The following is a 19,203-nucleotide window of genomic DNA, read 5'->3' as shown; positions in this document are numbered from 1 at the left end:
TTAGTTATCTGTGTGCAGTGCAAGTCATGGTTTAAAATTGTTTAAAATTTGTAAACTAAGTGTTAAGGCCAATGTTTAAAAAAAAAATATTTTTTATGAACTACATGTAAGATTAATGACTAATGTCTTTGAAGTCCATCCTGGATTAACTGCAGAAGTTCACATAGATGCATTGTCCTTTGTTAGTTGGGTGATGAAGGCTTTTGTTGGCAATTTAATGATAGTCTGTGTATTCCTTTCAAGAGTGTAGTCCATCAATAGACAAAGGTGATGCAGGCAAAGATCAGTGCAGTGCTTCGCAGTTCAACCGGCAGGTCATTTCAGTGAGGTTCAGTAGGGTCCATCATAAATCCAAGGTTCAGGCAGTGGCATATGAAGTATCCGATGTCTTACAGTTGGAGTGGGCATCAGTTCATCCTCTGAAATCTATTCTAAAATACTGAAGTGATGTCTGGCTAGCACCGGCTGTAGTTTGTTTTCATCACTCAGCGACAAGCAGCAGTGGAGTCCGACACCAAGCAGGAACGGAGCTGGAGCTGGATCTGGCTGGCTCTGGTAACCTCTATGTGTGTGTGTGTGTGTGTATGTATAAAGTTGCACCCCTTCCCCTGTTCGGGTTTAGCACTCAAAAAATCTGCTCACCTGAAACACAATGAGTGAATGACATGAGAAAATGGTCAGAGGGGTCTTACTGAGATATTTGTAATGACTTTGTGTTATCTATTGGAGTATCGTGAGCACAGAGGCATATCAGTACGTCCACAGCGTAAAGGTAGGATTTTTATATATAAATTAAGTACTCTTTGTTTTAAAATCTCCCCTCCAGTTGTTATTACATCCCCTGAACACTTTAAAATACTCATGATAACTTTTGACAACTGTGGTTATGGGGCGTGGTCATGTGTCTGTCACACACAGAGAGCGGTAAGGCTCGCCACCTGGGTTGTCATTATCTCTAACACCTGTTTCTTGTTGTAGTGATGGCGGAGGGAGACATAAAAAGGCACACGAGGCGTCAGAGTGACAGAGAAAGACCAGAGAGAGTCTGTACCTGTATGTGCTCAATAAGAAGCCCTTGCTCATTTGTGTGTGAGACTACTTGGCCACTGAGTGCCGTTTTGTTTAAGTTTATGTACGACGCTGAAGAGTAATAAGCAAATCTTCACGTTGACAGTTTGCTGCCTCCTGACTCCTTCATTGCCCAAACAACGAATTTGTTTCATCAACTCTATAACTTGTAAATCCACTTGGATAGCTAATTACACATTAGCAACAACACCACAGAAAACTATATAGAATATGATAGACCGGAAGATCAAAGATAAAATTCTTAAGATGGTTGCGTGCTAGATACTCTGGCGCATAAGGTGAATATGGAAAGGGTGGGATATTCTTAAAATATTTACCTTTCATGTTCTACAGTATTGTAAACAGGTTTAAAACAAGATGAGGGTGAGAAAATAATAACAGAATTTTAGGTTTTGGGTAAACTGTCCCTTTAACATAAGCAAGTGTATGACCTTGTAAGCATTATCCTTTATGTCTAACCAAACACTGAGTGTGAATTAGTAAATACTATGAGTGAAGTTTAGAAAAAACAACCCTCGGATCTTCCATTTGTGTCTACAAACACCCCCAATATTCCAAAAACTTTCAGTAAAACAATATAGCTTTCAGCACCACCCACTGGTAAGAAATGTCCACCAACAGGACCGTTTAGTCTCTGAAATAATATTCTCACATTCCAGAATCTCAAAACCGTTAAACCTCTGTCATTTCTGCCTGCCTTTTACCTCGCACTCACCCCATCAGAGAACATCCAATCATCTGTAATTGTGATCACACATCACCCTTAAAACACAACTGCTGCAAATTCAATCTATAACTGGACCTGAACAAGGGAATGGAAATCCCATTCCTGGGAGCTCTAAAGTAAACAATGGCAATGTATGGTGCAAGTCCAATCTGTAACCTTTATCCTGAGAGGACAAGGTTACCATCGGCACTCTGTGAATTGGTGCACCCAAAATAAAAACTGCACTAAACAACACAATCAAAGCATTCCCACTTTCCCTCATTGTTTAATTTTCTGCTTTTTATCTAAGATATCTTCCAGTGTGCACTTATCTTTGACCCTCAGCTTGTTGCTTTGTGGCAGCTTCCCTTTTAGATGGCTGATGACCTTGGGAGGGATGTCATTAAACCCTGACCCATTTGATAATCCCCTCATGTGGAATACATATGCCGAACGGGAGCCGCTTTCACACAGCAGGGGTGACGTGAAATACTTACAAAAATATGACTTGACACACTTTATCAAATGCGGAAAGATGAAGAAAAAACAGCTGCTGCTGTCGTAAGCAATCTGGCCGTGATTGAATAAAAGTGTCAAGAAAAGGGCCGCTTGATGGTCTTTTGTTCTCTCCCATCCAGGTTGATGTTAGTTTGAGCTGTCAGTGGGGAATCACAGCTGTCTGATTTATCAATACTCGAGTGACCTTGTAGCCGGTGGAGGATAAGTGCACAGCACCCCCCATTTGAAATCTTGCTCAATGCCTAGAAATATCCACACTTTGGGAATGTGTGCCAAGCTAGCACATTGAAGAAAAGAAGGAAGTTTGGTTCTTTTGTGGAAGCCTTTGAGAAAAACTAAACTAAAAAGGGTACTACAATAAAAGTATGTCTCTGTTAGACCAGACAAATGACATTTATGATAACATAGGACCTATATGACTTGTGTTCAACTCAGAGAACAAAAAGCATGCTTTTTTCCCCAAAATACTTAAAGTATATAAATTTGAAACATTCTGTTTAATGCAATTTGCATGGGCAAACTTTGCTAATTTAAAATGAGTTGTTGCTGCTGCTTTGCTTTTAAACTTAAAAGTTATTTTCTGTGATATTTTTAACATCCTCTTCATTAATGGCAACGTGTTTATTTTGTTATTTTTTCAAAGGACAAGCATTGTTGTGATGAACAAGATGTTATATCAAAGGATGGCACATTCATTACACCCATAAACCCATCTGTGGAATAGACTTTTATGCAAATTTTTGAGGAATCTGCATAAGTAGTCCTTATTAATACCTTTGAACAAACCTCTGGACTGTTTGATACTAAAGTGCTCTTAATTATGTAGGTAAGAGTAAGGTGCTTTGAGGTAAAGCTCAACAAATGGATAGCATTCAGGAAATATGGAGAGTTTTGTTATCCACACTGACCTGTGGTGGAATAATCATTAAAATAATGGCCCCTAATGTAAAGTATGGTATGCTCAATGGATGGGTATTTTATTTTTATATTACTGCTCGTTTTTGACATGTAATACCAGCTTGCATGTATATAAATAATAATGCACATAAGATGACTGATTTCTATGTGTATGAGGTCTCAATTTAGTTTTTTACTATTTAATCACCCGTTCACTTCCACTGGTTCATTTCAAACGGTTCTGCAGTGTGACAAGTGAATTATTTCTATGCAGAGGTGGGTAGAGTAGCCAAAAACTTTACTCAAGTAAAAGTACAATTTCTTAAATGTATTACTCAAGTAAATGTTAAAAATTACTCGAGTAAGAAAGTACCCAATAAGTAACTAGTTACTTTCACATATAACATAATGGATGTTTGCTCTCCTATATTCCAGTACATGATACACATTTAACATGCATTACAGAATGATTATTAATAATAAAACTATGATTAATATTGTTAATAATGGAAATTGTCATCATTCACCACCATGTTGTTCCAAACCCATATTACTTTCTTCCACGCATCAAATGAAAAGGGAAAGTTCACCAAAACAAATATGCTCTCATTTTCTCACCCTCATGCCAACCCTGACGTATATGACTTTCTGCGGAGCACAAACTAAGATTTTTTAGAAAAATCTCATCTCTGTTGGTCCATACAATGCAAGTGAATAGTTACCAGAACTTTGAAGCTCCAAAAAGCACAGAGGCAGCATAAAAGTAATTCATACAACTCCAGTGATTTTCAGAAGCAATATGATAGGTGTGGGTGAGAAACAGATGAATATTTTTAACTTTAATTCTTTAAATCTTTTAATAATCGTTGGAGTGGAAACAAACAATAAAGCTCAACATGCTAACAACACAACACTTCAAGGAGTGAAAAATGATGAACAAAACTAGAGGGTATATATACACACAGGAAAACTAATGAGGGAATGAAAGGCAGGTGCAGATGAACAGATGGAAGTGATTAGAGCAGTGAACAGAAACTTCAAAATAAGAGTCCTTGAAGACATGAGGGAGACAGACTGTGACATTACCCCCCCCTTTAAAGGGCGACTCCTGGAGCCCAAAGACGGATGAGGTTAGGGTGACGCAGATGAAGGATCCCAGGAGATAATCAGGAGGTGGCTTCAGGGCAGGGAATGGATCCGGAGGTGGAACCGCTGGAAGAGACTCTGGGGAAGCAGGCGGAGCCGTGGAAGGCTCAAGGGGCAGAGACATGGAAGGCAGAGCCATGGGAGGCTCGAGGGGCAGAGACATGGGAGGATCGAGGGAAGAGTCCATGGAAGGCTCGGGGCTGAGAGCTGCGGAAGAGAGTACAGGCAGAGACTGAGGAATGACCTCCGTGGTCGGGAGCATAGGCAAAGACTGGGGAGAAGGTGTCCTTTTCTTTCTTCTCCAGCCAGAAGGAAGCGTGTTTACAGGGACTGTCGAGGCTACAGGCACTGGGACGGTCTAGGCTACAGGCACGGGCTCATTAACAGTGGCAGGCATGGGCACAGGTTGTGGCCCGGGGTTCCCGCCATAATTCACAGCATATGGGGGAAACGCAGCCTCCGTGGTCACTACCGCTGAGTGCGGCAGGGAATCGACCACCGGAACCAGGGGAGGATGAGCCCCCTCCCCCAAAAAATTTTTTAGGGGAATTGTATGGAGAGTTACCTTGGAGACAGGGGCCGTGGAAGGCACAAAGTCAACTTCTGTATTAAACATGAGAGTGAAGGGTAATGGATATTCAGGGTGGCTAGGATGTAATTTGCCAAGGGTAGATCTTCCACCTCCGGAAGTGCTGTGGGTCTGTGAAAGTTTAATCCCATTCCATAAATGGGCTTGAGGTACATATCTGGTATTGATGTCAAAGCAGTGAGGTGAAGGAACTCTGTTGTGTATTACAAGAGGGGAAGATCCTGCCTGAACAGCTCCAAGAATAACTCTGTTGGCTCCATGCTCAGTGATGTGCTCATCGAGGGAAGGCTTTGTAGGAGAAGAGGATTAGTGGGGTCGCTGGTGTAGAGGAAGATGTTTGGAAGAGCAGGTAAGTATATCCGTATTCTTTGTTGGTCAGTCCTTCTGTAATGTTGGGTACATGGAGTGGAAGAGAGGAGATGCAGGAGTAGATTCTTTAAATCTTTTAATAATAATCGCTGGAGTGGAAACAAATGCTGGAGTGGAAACAAACAATAAAGCTCAACATGCTAACATAACACTTCATAAACTCAGCGCAACACTTCAAGGACTGACAAATGATGAACAAAACTAGAGGGTATATATACACAGAATCTAATGAGGGAATGGAAGGCAGGTGCGGATGATGATGAACAGACGGAAGTGATTAGGGCAGTGAACAATGGGAGATGTAATCCAGTGGAAAACTTCAAAATAAGAGTCCTTGAAGACATAAGGGAGACAGACTGTGACAATAATATATAAAGTCCTGTTTTACAATTAATTCTCCTCCCTGCCCAGTACGTGGCAATATGGACAAAGAATTGAATCACCAGAAACACAAGGAGAATGTCAAAGTGGAAAATTATTAGTAAAAAAGGATTTAAATATTGATCTGTTTCTCACCCACACTTATCAGATCCCTTCTGAAGACATAGATTGAACCAGTGTCATTTGAATTCCTTTAATGCTGCCTTTATGTGCATTCTGAGCTTCAAATTTGTGTTCACCATTCACTTGCATTCTATGAACCAACAGAGCTGAGATATTCTTCTAAAAATCAGCAGAATTTGTGTTCAGCAGAATTAAAAAAAAAAACACACATCTGGGATTAGGGCATTAGGGTGAGTAAATTATGTGAGAATTTTCAATTTTGTGAAAATTATTCCTTTAAGGAGATGTTAGATAGAATGCTAGTCTTAATCATCATTTACTTTCACTGCTTGTTTTTAGTTCTGCATACCCGCTCGAAAATGTGAAGTTGCGCCCCTGACGCTACCCATTGTAACAAAGTAAAAGTAAAAACATTTCATCAGAAATTTACTTGAGTAAAAGTGAAAAGTAGCCACCATAAAACACTCATAAAAGTTAATTATTTTCCAAAAAGTTACTCAAGTAAATGTAGTGCATTACTACCCACCTCTGCTTCTATGTATTTTCTTAATTAATCTGGTCATAAAATCTACATGCACAAGAATATTTAAAGACTAGATTTCCAACATCATCAATCATCACCAACATCATCAAAATAATCAGGTAGACCATTTTCCGTGGGTAGACTGGCTACATTGAAACATGTCTTTGCAGCAATGCTTCAAATAAAAACTAATTAATTTCCCCTTTTTTTACTAGGAATGCACAACATGCCTTTGGAGCAGCCCATTGATTGACAGGTCTGTTTTTCAGTGGATACTGTTGGCTTTAATGGTGAAGGTGCCCCTTTGTTTAGATTTTATTGACTAGAGCCAGAAGAGGCTTAGCTTTATCATAGTGTTCCACATCAGTTTCAGGGCTTAACTATGGAGTTAGCACTTTTCACATGACAGTAAATAATGCTGTTGGTCAAATAATTCATTAGCACAACAATAAAGAGAATAATACCAGGCAAATCGGTGTGTGTACTTGAAACCCAACAGAGACGAGTGAAAGGAGGGGTAGACAGAGGCTAATAGAGACAGCTTTGTCACATGATTAGTGGTCTGTTCTGAAAGAATCTGGCCAATGACTAAAGAGGAGAAGGTGTAGACAGATCAGGTAATGGCTGGGAATGTGGTGGCTGAAGAGGTATCATTTACCTTTATATGTCCCATATACTTCAGCTCATATACAACAAACGGCTTCTAAATTACCTAAAGCCACAGCAGCATAGACTATTTTAATTTAATATAAGAAAGCATGAAAACATTGAATTATACAAGCTAAAAAAAGAACATACAGTGGCCCTAAATAGTATTTGGACACTCAAGGCATTGCATTATAACAAAATATCTAATCAAGTTGTTTTTGTTTTAAATAAAGATATAACAATCAAACTTTTCAAGCAATAACTTTCACGAAAAGAAGTTTAGTCGTATTCTGATGCTTTCTGGTCATCAATGTGAAAAACTACACCTGTCACTACTCTTCTAGGGGACCTGTGTGAATCTGAAGGAAACTGACTTCATTCACTAAACGTGACCTTGGTATCAGCTGGTTACAAGTAACTGCAAAAATGGCTGAATAAAAGTGCTTAGAAAAAACGTAAAAATTGTTTGCAGATATCACTAGGTTGATATTTGTTATCTAATGCATATAGAAAACAAAAAATGACGATGACTTAAACAAAAAATGACGATGACTTAAGTGTCCAAATATTTTATGCAATCACTGTAAGTGTAAACTTCAATTCAATTCTAATTTCAATTATATTTCTATTTCAACACAAAACATCAGTTTAGTACTTTGATTCTGCTGTGATCAAAACCAGCAACTGCTCCCTCCAATCTCACAGATGAATAAAGGCATAATGATTTGAGCCTTCAGTGAATATTCCGCAATTGGACAGATGTTCTCTCTCTTTGTGCGATTCCTGTTTGTGATCATTGAATCTAATAAAAAAGCTGATTACAAAACATCCTCTACAAGGCTAACAAATATTTGCCCATGTAGCAGCTTGAAATTTGTAATGCTGTCATAGATAAGCTGTGTATGTTTGAGCAAAGCATTGCTGTGCAATTGCTTAATTGTTTCAATAATACAAACTGTTCAAGAGTGTGGATACATTGTTTTGAAACAATGATTTAGTGATAAGTTCACAAAAGTAGCTCACTGTTTCAACCCTCAGATTAGGAACAGTGAAGAAGAATCTCTCCTAACTTTCCTAAGTGGCTTTCAAAATATAGAGTTGAATTCTGTAATGATCGATCCCCACAGCCACCACCATTGTGTCCTTGAGCAAGGCACTTAACTCCAGGTTGCTCCAGGGGGATTGTCCCTGTAATAAGGGCACTGTAAGTCGCTTTGGATAAAAGCATCTGCCAAATGCATAAATGTAAATGTAAAATGTAAATGTAAATCATTATATACTAAGTTACAGTAATTACTTTAATTGAACAAAAACAAATGCTTCTTTTAAGTTCTTTCAACGTGACAAGGTGACAATCTGTGGCCTTCTTATGTTTTACCTATGTTTTTATCGTTACCACTGTAAGATATCTCCTTAGATTAATTAGATGCACAGTCCAATTGCTGAATCAAAAAACTGGAATATTCACTGAAGGCTGAAATCATTATGCCTCTATTCAGCTGTGAGATTGGAGGGAGCAGTTGCATTGTGGCATTTATTATTCACTTGAGATCAATCTATACAGCTGTGCCTTTGTTTAATATTAATGATGCGGCAATAGAAGAAATGGTGTTGCATTTGCGTTAAGTATTTGTTTGGGTGTGGTGAGGAGATAAAGAAGGGGAATTATTAGTCCATTCGCGCATTTCATAAAATTTCAGACATGCCTGGTCAGGAGCTTTTTAAAACAAGGTGAGCAATTATGATATTTTATATCATCCGTAATTCTGACTCTTAAGTCAATAAAATATGTGAAACTTTCACTAGACCAGAATATAACTACCAGACTAAACTTGATACACAGAGCACTTGAGTTCCCATATCATTTTGTTCATTCCAGTATTCAACAAAAAAGCAGTTTCTGTTATCAGGAGAATACTTTCAGATTCTTCTCTCCCACTCTTTCTAAAACAACGGCAAGATTGTCTGCCCAGAAGAACACCTGTAAGACACAGAAGAGCTTACTAAGCCAACCATCCCAACCAGGGATTTCAACTGAAGATCCACCACTGTCCACATCAAATGCTCAACATTCCTCGGGCAGATTAGCCGAAATTATCTTTTATTATTTTGGCTCGCATGGACGAATTGAAGTCTATCTGGTCTGCATTGCGATGAAATTCGAGACAGCTTGAATGGCAGTGGTATGTTTGGAGTTTGGATATTACTTACCTTTTATGAAAGGGCCAACGGTGGTGGGAGATTAATAACTGAACACTGAGTGCCTTTCACTGATACTATCCCTCTGGTTTTCTGGTAAAAGCCTGTTGAGAGGTTAAATTAAATTGCTGTAATAAATGTTTGGTTTCATCGATGCCATATCATTGAAAATCAAACAAAAACCGACAGGCTTTTGTGCGATGAGGATCAGAGAGGGAAAATGAATAGGTGGCAAGGGGCGGGGGAGCATGTATGGAAGTATTACTGTATGTACATTTGAAACTGACTTGTTTTCACTTAAACATTAATTAAATTGGAGCTAGAGGAACAATTATATTGTTGAATGTGTTTTTTATAGCTACTGTAATTAAATTAATCCATTTAATTAACAAAGTATGTTGAACTTCCCCAGAGAGCAACTTTAGACTCATGTTCTCTCTTACAAACAAGCAAAATATGTTGTGGAAATGATCACAGAGATCAGAAAGAAAATAAAACTGTGTCAGAGACGGCAAAGACAAACCAAGGGAGTGTGAATTACCATCTCTTGTTAAATATGAAAACAGGATCAAAACTTTTATATCTAAAATAAAACTAAAATATCTGTTCTGAAGAGATCTGGTTCTCTGATTTGCAAATGAAATTTGATAGCACTGTGTGTAGATTTTGACAGCAATTTTTACCCCCTACAAATGTATTTCATTTGTTAAAATATAAAATGACACTAAAGAAAAATTGTTTTACATGCATCTGGGCTAGCATTTAAATATAAAATACTTAATCAAAATAACCACTTCAGCAAATAATGTAACATTTTTCTATTTAATCACTTTTGGCATTTCATAACTTCTCAAGCACTATATAAGAACTTCTGTATTATTTTGCATTTAATATAGCACTATGTATATCTTGTGCATATCTTGTGTACTGTATATCTATAATTTGTATTGGGAGCCTTTAATCCCTACAATAAATGTGTATTATTATTATTATTATTATTGTTGTTGTTATTATTATTATTATTATGTACCCCCAAACACAGTCCTTTCACCTATTCAACAGTTTCTGTTGGAGGGAGGGGGTCTATTTATTTATAACTTTCCAAAATCCAAAAAATCCTAAAAGCCTTTTGTCTCAAATATATATACGATTGTTTTAGGAATTTCTCATTAACTACATAAATCCTATTAATAATACAATATATTATTTTATTCGTGTGTCCATATCCTTACAGTGTTACAAAGTAGAGACAAATAGATCTGCGATAAAGACTGAACTCTCGTTGAAGCGTTACGTCTCTGTCTATGACAACTAAACAGTGCCATCTGGAGGGAGAAGAATGTAACTACAGTAGGATTGACCCACTCTGGAGAGACACGTCACCCCGACCCATTGTTTATCAAATCTTCATTTTTTTATATCAAGAAAAAAACACTGGCAGACATAAATTCGTATAGTTTTATGTAAACCTACACTATATCGAATGAAGACCTTACGAACTTTATAATGGAAGTGTCAAAGCAAACACTGTAAACAAAGAGAGTTTCAATAACAAAATAGAGGCTAACTCACTATAAGTGGGGCATTCTCATTAAAACTGAAAACTGTGTCGCTTTTGGGAGTTGAATCTTCTCAATAATTTTTGGGGGAAATTACAGCCGCCTAACGACTTCAGGTATAAAAGAAAATTAGAATACTTACGTTTCAGTGAAAATGTTTAATTGTGTAAAAAAAAAAAAAAAAAAAAAAAAAAAAGGAGAAAAAATAATATTCAAGTAACGTCGAAAGGGAGGGGCTGGCAGTCTGCTTAGAGGTTGGGGCATGCACATAGACATCTGTACGTAGATACCTCAGCAGCTGTTCCTATGGGCCGCGACAGCGCCGTTGAAAAAGGGAGTTGCAACACTGCCTTAGGCTGTGACTCGTTTCGAAGGCTGCGTGCTAGGTAGGATGCGTCCTATGAAGGCTGCAGTATACTGAGCGTCCTCCTTTAAACAAGCCTCGTTTAAACGAGACGGCCTTTCTAGGACAAACAGAAACGGAACGGAACATGGTTGCTATGACAGCATGCCACTCTTTAACAATATGAGCGCTTTGAGTGAGAAGGTAACAAAGTCCCATTGGAAGGGAACGTATGAGGTAAATTTTAGGACCATTATAATGATGTAAAGAGAAAAGAAAATAGATTTTACAGGTGTACTTTTAGTCTAAAAAATTATTATTTTAATTATATATTAATATAATTATACATATTATATACTCTGCACTCATCTACTGAGGTACTTCAACTTGGGAATTAACATTACTTGCGTTTGAACATCATATTTACAGGCAAATTGGCATTATTTTTTTTTTATTTTTTTTTTTTTTTAGACATTTCCATTGAAGCAAAGAATTGTGGGTTGTGAGTGCCCACGAAGGATACACCTCATGCATCCTCCGAATTCCCGTGAAAGATGGTCGCATTCGAAGGCTGCATTCGAAGTGTCCTACTCACTTTTCTGAAACGCGACAGCCTCGATGACGTATGCGGCTGACAAATGCGACCTTTGGAGGATGCAGCCTTCCAAATGAGACACAACCATAGACTTCTGTTGTAATCGGAGAATGCGGAAGTGACGTGTGTCGTGGGGCAACCGATAGTTCCAAACACTGAATAGTTCCAGCACTGAACCCCATTCATTTCAAGCAACACTTCATTAGCTATGATAACCAGATGTCAGTTGGCCTACACTTACCTCAAATTAATTGCAGTTATTGGTGTTCATTAACATACAAAGTTTATCTTTGGTGATTAGATTTATTGTTAAAGTTAGCAACACGACAAGTCCGTACAATATTAGTACATCTAATTTCAATGAATGGTAGATAGCTGAACTAAATAATATGGCTAGCTTGTATCTAGCAAGGTTGTTCCTTGGTTAATTCAGTCATTACACACATCGTTTTTTTAGACAGTGCATCAGTGACGGGTGATAAGATCAGCAGCATAAATGTGGATGATCATAGCAAAAAGAAAGTATAACTGCAGATAGCTAATTACTTTACATATTTTTTCTGTTGAAGAGCTGACATGTGAAACCATGGGAGACTGACTTTGATGACCTAGTAAGCCAGTTATCCACAAATGATCCAAAAAGCAATAAGGTATGTCATTGACAGAAACAGCTCTCTGTATCCTCCAAAATAATCATAGAGTTGAATCAACGCCTCTAAACAACAAAAACTGAACATTATAACCTTAATGAAGGTAGGATTTATTGCTGTACTGTTAGACTGTATTAGTTTTAGCTCAGTGTACCTAATAAACTGGCAGCTGTATATAAGCTTTTAGGCTTCATAGAAATACACAGAGTAGTGGAGTGCAAACAGAACATAGTCATACATACAATAACATTTATAAACACTCCCCTCCCCCACCCCACCCTCAGCATTGAACATTCAGTGGGAAAAAATAAAATAATAATATATAATAGTAAGAGGTCATTTTTTTATATATATATGCGCTGTTGTTTTATTTATCAATTTCACTCATTAATTTCAGCCTAATCACTTTCAAGGAATTGCATAAAAGTGTCCCATATTTGACTGAATTTTTTTAATTTCCCTCTGACCACACTGGTTAATTTCTCCAAAGCAAGGCAGATCGATCTATGAAAGTTAGATGTTATGAATACTATAGTTTCCAGAGAAGGGGTGCCAAGTAACCCCTCCCTACCTTACATTAATTCTAGGGTGAGTTTTCCCCTGTATCCTCATGCTAAAATTGACTGTAAATCCACATTTTAAAGCTGATATTTAAAACAGTTTCTTCCCAGGGGACCATGCCCCCGGACCCCTGATGAGCTTGCACCCCTGATAATGAATTGTTTCTGTGTTGTTACTTTTTTTAGGGAGATTGCTTGTCACCAGGCACATCCGCATGGTGTTGCCTAGCAGTGGTCATGAGTAGAGGGAACTGCTGAAATGTTGCCAGGGATTAACCCGATTCCTGATGGTGAACATACCCCATGTCCACAATGTCCGAACCCTTGTAATTGTAGGAAGGAGAAGTTTAGGTGTTGGGCTAGCCTACAGGTGTAAGGTTGGTTTGGGATTTATACAGACTGGTCAATGTATTTGGACAATGACACAATTTTTGGTTATTTTGGCTCTGTCTTTCAGCATATTGGATTTTAAATAAAACAATGATTAGGAGTTTAAAATGCAGACTTTCAGGTTTAGTATGAGGGTATTATTTGGTCATCAAATTCAAAGAATCTGCAACCAAGTACTAAATATGATCATTATATTTAGGTTTATAGGAACTTGTACAATACCTTTTGGTCCTCTGAAAAATGGCAGTCTGTCAAATGGCTACAATTACTACATGGTTCACTTGATACATCTGAAAATACCCACAAATTTAAGATGAGAGTTTGCACTTGAAGTCCATAGTCATTATATAATTTCAGATTCAATGTACTGGACAGAAATCATTACAATGTCCAAATACGTATGGACCTAACTGTAGGCGTGTACTCTCACTTTTGTAATCTCTACCTCATTAAAATCTTTGGGAAACATTGGCTTTCAATGTGTATTTAATCTATGTCATTCAACGTATTAACCTTAACACAGTTTCATCTTTCTTTACTACTCCCAGTTTTCTCCAGCAGCCACAGGCTCGACTCCTCTCAAGACCCAGTCTCCTCTGGGGCCTATGACATTGTCTGCTTCCAGTGGAGGAATGTAACTAAGTACATTTACTCAAGTACTGTACAAATTTGAGGTACTTGTACTTTACTTGAGTATTTCCATTTAATGCAACTTTATACATTGACTCCACACATCTCAGATGCAAATATTGTACTTTTTACTCCACTACATTTGTCTGACAGCTTTAGTTACTACAGTAGTTACTTTTCAGTTTACAGTTTTTCATACCCTTCCTGTCCAGTGAAAACCATGTAACTCCAAATGTGGTCATTTTGAATGTTTGTGATAAACTGTAAGATTAAGTGTACCTTTATGGGTTGAGAAAATTCTCCTTCTTCTTAAACTAAATTATCTATTTAAAAAAAAAACTTGGGTTAGCTAGAAAATGCATTGTCACAGAGATGAAAACAGGGCTGTTGTTCTGAGATCATGAAAAGTTGACTTTTTAGATACATGGTTCTCACAGGACAGCAACGCTACAAACGTATGATGATAGAATATGATGATAGAATATGATGCATTGCTGTAGATTATACTTCCCAACAGTATTTAAAGTAGTTAAAATTAGCTCAACCTTAAACATCTACAGCGATAAAATGCAACATACACATTAATGTAGAATATGCGTGGCGGCGAGTTCAAATAGTGTCGTCAACACATGAAAGTAAATTGACAGATACGGTTTGTAACAGTCTGGAGTCTTTCCAAGCCAATTTACAGATTATCTAATTTCCCATAAACATTGAGCAATATTTTAGATTATATAAAAATTCTTGATTTCACTTCTAAAACAGGGTTTTGTTTTGTTTTTCGTAGCAAAATGCAAATAAATTCCTCTTCAAATTAATAGAACTAGGCAAACATACTGAAAATTAGCACTCATGTCATTTTATTACATGATGAACCACATAAAAGCAGTTTATGCAGCAGTCTGAGGCTTCTTCTCTATTCACTTGCGTTTGTTGTCCGCTCTGGCGCCGTGGTCGACGGATCCGAACCAACCGAATGAGGCATCTACGTATGTATGTATACCTATGGGCATGCACCTGAAGCCCTATACACAACAACAGCACGTCGATAGATCATTGTGGATTGAAAAACAGCACGTCACAGAAATATACATTTCTATAGTTTGGAAAATTTGGGGACTTCAGGCACTAAATTGGGGGTATAAATAGTAAACAGAAATTCAAATTGAATTCAAGAATGAAATATAAACATGGATGACATCTTGGTTAGGTCCAGCCATGATTTGATATACAGTAATTTATTTAAAGTCCAAAAGTTTTCAGTCATCCAGGTCAGTGTTGAATTCCAGATAGCCAAATATTCAATAGTCCAATAAAAAGCAAATGGACTTGTGTAAATTGACTTTTTGTCTGATTTCACTAAAGGTTCATGAATTGTCTGATTGTGGGAATCTCCACAAATTGCTTCATTAATCTATTACTTTCAAATTATCATTATTTTGCTTAACTTCACAATTCATATTTTTTTAGCTATTGACTTTGAAAGATAAGAGAGCCACAAAATTAAGTTAAATTTACTATAATAATTCAGTGTGCTTCTCCCCCAATCCTACTGTATTATTTTAAAGAGAAGCCTTCTATAGTTCATAATTTAAAATGAATACATCTATAAAAAAAATTTTAAAAAGCACTGCACTTTTACCACCAAAGCAGTCTTAACAGTATGCTGGTATTTGTATGTAGCCATAACTCCAAAATTATACAACCATAATCTTTATTTTATAAGAAAATGTATTGATTATCTGGCATGTGACTCCTTTATTGAAGTAGTTTTGTGTCAGTCTGACATATCATCAGACAGAATTATAATGCTAACCAGCTAACTTATGAAATAAAAAATCAATATTAGTGCACCTTTTCACAAATGAGAGAAAGTGATATCTCCTTACCAAGCAACTAGCTGGGTGCACTGTTTAGACAAAATATCCTCATATAAAGCAAATGGACTCAGTCCGTTTACTCTTGAGAACACACAACCATCTTTTTTTCCCTATTTCCCTATCTGATTTGTAAAAAGTAGCACCTAATAAAATAATAAACAAGCAAGAAAAATAAAATAAAAAAATAAAATAAATTTAGAGCAAATATTTTTCATAAAAACTGATGTTCACTTACAGTATGTGGACAGCGGGACTGAGTTCTGAAATTTAAAATAATACCAAGCTATAAAAAGTCAGATTTTTTAAAATCAAATTGTTTATTATTTTTCCAGGATTGTTGGTTATTGATGTTTTTGAGACATTACAGCTGATTTTCTATAAAGCTGAATAAATAATTCTTATTCAAAGTAATGGTCAGCATCATCCAATCACTGGCAACCATGTTAAAATAAAATTCAGCAATATAAATTCTGAATCTAAGGATTGTTTACCGTTGTCCCATGTCTGCCAAACATGTTGAGTGTTCCGAACTGATCTGCAGCCTGAAACTGAACTTTTGGTCAGATTTTAGAAGTGAATGCACTTACAGTACAGCTGCATAGAAAGCTGTAAGATGTCCCCGTGCTCCCTATTTAGTGAATGACTCCAGTGTGCTGTCTGTCTGCACTGGTCTCAGAAAAGTTCGAAATGCACCTTATTTTCATCCTAACTCCATATAAAGCCTCTGAAAGCAACATTTTTTAGCTTTTGGATGAAACCATTGATTCTCAGTGTGATGCATGGTAAATATAGGAATGCATTTACTAATGTTAATTAATAGAATCGTATTGTAGTGATAACAAAATAACATATAACAAAATTTATATTAAAATGAATAAAAGTGACTCACAGATGTGTTAATGTTGAAAGTTATTCAAAATAACCAACATGTTTTTCAACTTTTGAGGGAATAATGTTCCAAAAATCCACATATATGGACATCATGTTTATCAGCGTGCTGACGCGTGAAAAATGAATGCATTTTTAAAGCGGCAAATCAAACGAAACTAGGACCTTACTCTTTACACCCAAACAGGTTTCAAGGAAAAACATAGTGTTTTTTTACCAGAGGCACTTTTGTTGGCTCTGCGCCCATAGAACCACTTCACAGAAATCGACATCATGCTTTGTGTCACATGACTCGGTGCGCCAGTCTAGAGTGTTGTGAACAGTTTTCAGTCTGTTTAAATAATTTAAATTATGCGTTGCATATAGCAAAGCCAAAATACAACGTGCAAGCATGTGGACGTGGTGTTGGATGAAGTTAAAGACTGCATACTACTGATATAAAGTTTGCTATATCACTGTAACACTTCTCAGTGGAAGGAGGAGGCGAGAAGCAGATTTCCTGGTTCAGGCAAGTGTTTTATTCTCCTTACTGCAGCAAATGCACTTGTTCAGGGCTCTTACACTGTTCAATGACTAACTCTAAAAATATACAAACTACTTCACAAAATAAACTCTTGGAATAATAAACTCTTGGCTTCACAATTGGCTCTCTGGTGCCCAGGCTCTCTCTCTCGTCTACCTGCTGTGTGGCTCTATTTATGCCGCTCTACCCATGCTCACTGAAATTAGATACAGGTGTTAGACATAATTTAACTCAGGTGTAAGCGCCCTTACCGCTTTCTCTCTCTCCGGAGAGAGATGCTTGACCACGCCCCCACTGCCACATACCCCCACCGCCCGACTCAGGCTGGGGCGGCATCCGGCCTGCCTACCACTCCCCCCCGATTCCTGGAAAGGAAATCGGCGACAGCCATCTGCGCTCCCGGTCTGTGGACCACCTTGAACTTAAATGGCTGAAGAGCCAGATACCAACAGGTGATCCGGGCATTGGTATCTTTCATGCGGTGGAGCCACTGGAGTGAGGCGTGATCAGAACAGAGGGTGAAGGCCCGCCCCAACAGGTAGTATCGGAGAGTGAGGACCGCCCACTTGATGGCGAGACACTCCTTTTCCACGGTGTTGTACTTAGTTTCCCTCAGCGAGAGCTTACGGCTAATGTACAGCACCGGGCGCTCCCCCCCCCCCCCACCACCTGCGAGAGTACGACCCCCAGCCCTCTGTCTGAAGCATCTGTCTGTAAAACAAAAGGGAGAGAGAAGTCAGGTGAATGTAAAAGCGGCCCCCCGCAAAGTGCAGCTTTAACTTGCGTGAACACCCGCTGACACTGCTCCGTCCATTGGACCGGGTCTGGAGCTCCCTTTTTTGTGAGATCAGTCAGCGGGCTGGTGACGTCCGAATAATTAGGTATGAACCTTCTATAATAGCCAGCCAGCCCCAGGAGCTGTCTCACCCCCTTTTTGGTCTTGGGTCTCGGGCAGGTCGCAATCGCCGCTGTCTTGTCAATTTACCGTACCTCCACCCGTCCAATCGCGCACTTCTTTGGGTTCGCTGTGAGTCCCGCTCGGCGCAGCGATCTCAGAACCGCCCTCAGATGTTGCATGTGCCGCTGCCAATCATTGCTGTAAATGATGATGTCATCTAAATAGGCAGCGGCGTAAGTTGAATGCGGTCTGAGGATTTGGTCCATGAGACGCTGAAACGTTGCCGGGGCTCCAAACAAACCGAATGGAAGTGTCACAAATTGGTGTAATCCAAATGGTGTGGAGAAGGCGGTTTTTTCACGGGAAATTGGTGTCAAGGGGATCTGCCAATAACCCTTCGTCAAATCCAATGTCGAATAAAAACGAGCAGTGCCCAACCGATCGAGCAACTCATCAACGCGAGGCATTGGATACACATCAAATTTAGACACCGCGTTGACTTTCCTATAATCCACACAGAACCGTACAGACCCGTCGCTCTTAGGCACTAGAACAACTGGGCTGGACCAATCGCTGTGGGATTCTTCTATTACCCCCATATCGAGCATTGCGTCCAATTCTTCCCGAACGATTTTCTTCTTGTGTTCGAGTAATCAATAGGGGTGGCTACGTACCACGATCCCCGGCTCGGTCTCGATGTGGTGATGGATGAGGTTTGTAGAGGGGAGAACACATCCGCAAACTCCTGTTGCAACCTAGAAACCTCCGCGAGTTGACTCGGTGAGAGGTGGTCTCCGCAAATGAGGGGGGTGAACTGTTTATGTTTTGAACTCACCTCCGGTCCGAGCTCCGCCTTCTCGGGAACTACCGTAGCCAACGTCACGGGAACCGCCTCCCTCCACAATTTCAGGAGATTGTGAGGTGGTATATTTGACGTGCGCCCCCTCTATCGGTTCGTTTAACCTCATAATCGAGATCTCCCACTCGTCGTGTGACCTCAAATGGTCCTTGCCACTTGGCGAGTAATTTAGAGCTCGATGTGGGAAGCAATACAAGCACTTTATCTCCCGGTGCAAATTCCCTTAGTTGAGTTCCCCT

The 19,203-nt window shown here is 38.7% G+C and overlaps 1 long non-coding RNA gene across 1 annotated transcript; it reads left to right on the top strand.

The window, feature by feature from the left end:
• Positions 1–4,515: 4,515 nt before the first annotated feature.
• Positions 4,516–13,662, top strand: LOC127448535 (uncharacterized). Its single transcript, XR_007898545.1, has 3 exons — positions 4,516–5,295; positions 12,256–12,336; positions 13,083–13,662. It is a non-coding gene; the product is annotated as an uncharacterized LOC127448535 (long non-coding RNA).
• Positions 13,663–19,203: the final 5,541 nt, after the last annotated feature.

This window comes from Myxocyprinus asiaticus, chromosome 11 (genome assembly GCF_019703515.2).
Source record: "Myxocyprinus asiaticus isolate MX2 ecotype Aquarium Trade chromosome 11, UBuf_Myxa_2, whole genome shotgun sequence".
Lineage (NCBI taxonomy): Eukaryota > Metazoa > Chordata > Actinopteri > Cypriniformes > Catostomidae > Myxocyprinus > Myxocyprinus asiaticus.
Note: the sequence above shows the minus strand (reverse complement) of the source record. Positions and strands in the feature narration are given on the sequence as shown.